We start from the raw sequence: 4003 nt of genomic DNA, 5'->3' as shown, positions 1-4003 counted from the left end.
CAAAGCGCGACACGACGCCTCGGCCACCGCGCATGCGCGGCTGCGCGGTTTACGGCGCTCCACCTGTTGCCCGGCAACCAAAACGCGGCACTGGCGTTCGGGTGCCGCGCATGCGCGGTGGCGCCTTTTGCCGCCCTCCTGCTGTTGCCCGGCAACCAAAACGCGGTACAGCGGCTCGGGAGCCGCGCATGCGCGGTAGCGGCGCGTTTCTCCTGCGCTCTCTTCCGCCACCTATTGAGCAGAGCTCGGTACTGCGGCTGGGGTGCCGCGCATGCGCGCTGGCGCGTTGTGCCAAGCGCTCGCCGCTGCCACCCCGCGACCAATGGTCGGTACTGCAGCTCGGAGGCTGCGAGTGCGCGGGGCTGCCCCGGTCCTGCACGTGCCGTCCGACGGTAACGGCAATGCGGCACCGGCGGGAGGTGCCGCCGCGCTCGTTGCTTCCTCCCGGTAAGGAAACGCCGCCGGCAAGGAAAGCTGGCACGGGCTGTCGCTGCCCGGCCTCCCTCTCCTCGCGGCGCGGGAGCACGAAGGGACAGGCGGGGCGCTTACCGGCTGCGGGCAGGAGCTGCTGCGGCTGAAGCTGGAGAGGCCACAGAAAGGTAGAGAAGAAGAAATGGAAGGCCGGCCGGCCGGCCGGCAGCTGCCTCCCGCTGCAGGCAAGAGAGAGCCTGCCTCTCCGCGTGTGGAAGGATCCCTCTTTGTAGTCCGCAGGGTCCGTATGCAGCACCGACGGTGCGGTACGGCCACGTAGTGTGCGAGCGAGCGAGGCTTCGTGCCTGGGAAGCCTCGTCTTGCAAGACCTACAAGACGCGTGTTCTCCTAGGGGGAGGACGGCCGTGCCGCCGGAGTTACAGAAGAGGAGGGGAGCGGGAGAGGGGCAGAAAGAAGCGTCTGAACTGGCAAATTCTCCTGGCAGCGCCAAGAACGAGAGCTGTGGTGAGCCCCGGGCCCTCGGGGCCCTGACTCCCCTCTTCTGCGTTCTGGTCCCGCCCTGCCCCTCCCCTGGTCCCCTCTCTTTCCCACACCGCTGCCTTTTTTTTTTTCTTTTTTCTTTTTTTTTTTTTCTTTTTCTTTCCTCCCTTGTACCTCTGATACTGAAAAGCCGGTCGAAGAAACTCCCTAAGACTCGTTTTGGAGTTTTAGAAAGCAGGCATTCTTCATTGCAGCGCTGGATGCACGGGGGATAGTTCCACCTAGCGTGCATGCCACAGCTTTAGCACAAACAGGTTATAGAGAATAACTAATGGCATATTAATCAGATTAGAATACGTATACATAAAAATGATTATAACTGATTATCGTAGTACTGCCTACATCCGATCACGCGCAATGAAGGATCCCTTTGAGGCAAAGGGCTGCTTTTACCACCACGGACCCATTTGAAGTTCTTGCTGGCTGTCCTTGAAGTCTTTATTCTCGTCCTTGTTCTTTGATCTTGAAGCTTAACGCAGTTTCAATCACGTGTGGTCAGTTTCAGCATTGTTCTCATCTGGCGTCCAGGAACATCTAGTCATAAGAGCAAAGAACTGCAAAACTTAGGAGTACCTACCTCTGCTAGTCGATTGCTTGGCTGTACTTTTGTCTATTGTTTCAATCGTAGTGTTAGTATAAGATTTCTAATAATTATTTACCAAATCTCACTTTTGCAGTCACCTAGCAGCAAACCAGTTTCCACAGCTGGTACAAAATATTAAAACCATCCCAATATTTAGACGGGCCATACAGAATGTATGGAAATATGCTATCAGAGGTGTCTGAGGGGCAGGGGGAGCGCCGGGGGGGCGCCCCGAGCCCCGGAGCAGACTCGCTGGCGGGACTCGATAGGCACGCGACTGACTGAATAAACGCTGGCCGGCCGGCCTCTTTGCCCTCCGGGCTGCGTTTGCGCTCCCTTTGCACGGGGCGAGGGGCCGTGAGGGAGCCCAGGGGAGGAGGAGGAGGTGAGGCGCTGGGGGGGTCGGGCCGTGCCCCCCCTGTTCCTGCTGGGCTCCGGCTGTTGCAAATATTCTGGTAAAGAAATCAAAATTTAATCACATAGAAGAGTTAGGTTTGATTAAGAAGTAAAATTGTGAAGCATAACGTATGGGATTGTCAAGTTTGAAACGTAGCCATAGAAACTTTAGGAGCTGTGTTACGTGTGACTCTAGGAACCTTAATATTGTTAAAGTTTGAAAGAGCTAACCCTAGAAACCTCACCAGGAAGTTACTGGCTTTTCTACGTTCTGTTTCAGGAAACTAAGGAAACTGTCGTGGACACCAGTTTGCTGCTTGGAAACCCCCTTACCCTTCCCATCTCGATTTGAGGATCGAAGATGCCAGTCAGCAGAGCTAAGTGTAACTGACCAATGATTGTTTTTAAATAAGGCTATTGATAAGGTTATATAATCAAAGGACTGATCATTATAAAGGTTAAATTTAAGAACGAGCATAGTATGCATTTTTACAGAAGGAGCTTAGGTAACAATGACCTGACAGAAAAACTCTGTGAAAACTGGTGGATTTTGATACTACGTGGGGCACGCCTTTGGAGGAGCGATCCCCCGTGTCCCCAGCGCTGCGATAAACGAAGTGCCTGCTTCTTAACTTCACGTTGGTGTTAAGGAGTTTTATTCTGGATTTTGGGAACGGTTTTGGCGACCCAGATGGGACCTTGCGAGTGAGACTGGACGAGATCGAGTGTCGATCGAACTCCGGCCGGCACCGAGGCATTCTCGGGGAGAACCGTCACCCTCGACTCGCAAAGCTCCTCGCAGCGTTCCCTGCAAAAAAGGTGAGGCGCTGCTGCTTTGGAATTTGTTTGGAAAGCCTGCCCGTGAGGCGTGGCGAAAGCTTCGCAGGGTTGGGGCTTGGAGGGTACCCGTCTGCAGTGGAAGCCTAGGCGTCTGCCCGTAAGTCATAAGCGAAAGCTATTGCTGGGTTGGACTTTGTGTATTATTTGGGACAGTTGTCATTTGCATTTGTTTGGTAGTTGGTATTTGAATGTATATAAGTATAATGGCATTAGCAAAATTGTTTAAGAATAAGAGTGCAGGAAATGGAACTGCTGATGAAAAGATACCAAAAACATCAGCGTCGGGATGTTTATTGGCACGTTGGGGTGAGTTGCAGGAAAAATGGTAAACAAACAGAACTTTGAGTTACAATACTATATTGCGATTACTGTCGTTTTGTAGGAGAGAGAGTAACTGGAATAAAGTGCCATATGTAGGTTTGTTCTTTTTAAGTGAACGTATCTGACGGGGACCGGAAGGGAGTCTCCCAGCAGAACCTCTGGTTACGGCTAAACTGGGAGACCAGAAAATTGAATTTGCATTGACACTAGAGTCACCTTTTCAGTTTTAAATACCTTAGAGGGAGAGTTAAGTTTTGAAGAAATTGGTGGTGTCGGTGCAACAGGTGAACGAGAAACTAGACCCTTCTTTAAGTCTTTAACAATGAAATTAGGAAAGCAACGGGTCACTCGGCAGTTTTTGTATGTGCCAAATTCTCCTAAACTCCTGTTAAGGAGAGATCTATTTGAGAACTTAGAGGCAGAAATTAAATTTTAAAATGGAGAGATTAAAATTTTAATTCCAGAAACTAAACGTATCGAAGCAGTGGCTTTGTTGTTAACAGGATGGTTACCGACAGCAGAAGATTATACCAGTCAAAGTCTAATGCTGTAATTCCAATCGTCTGGACTGGGAAGTTCCCGGTAAATCCGAAAAGCAGAACCCGTGAGAGTTGATTTAAAGCCAGGATGGAATCCGGTAAGAATTAAACAATACCCCCTAAAACCGGAAAGTCAGAAAGGGTTAGTAATGGTAATACAAAAATTTTTAAGATACAAATTGTTAATAGAATGTGAATCCAGATATAACACCCCGATCTTGCCTGTTAAAAGGCTAATGAAAAAGATGATAGATTAGTTCAAGACCTCCTCAGAGCAATAAATCAAATAGTACAAGATATTCATCCGGTAGTAGCAAATCCTTATACTTTGTTAACGACCCTAACGGAGAAA

Source organism: Buteo buteo, chromosome 13 (genome assembly GCF_964188355.1).
Source record: "Buteo buteo chromosome 13, bButBut1.hap1.1, whole genome shotgun sequence".
In the NCBI taxonomy this organism is placed as follows: Eukaryota; Metazoa; Chordata; class Aves; order Accipitriformes; family Accipitridae; genus Buteo; species Buteo buteo.
The sequence above is the reverse complement of the archived record's forward strand: the minus strand, read 5'-3'. Positions refer to the sequence as shown.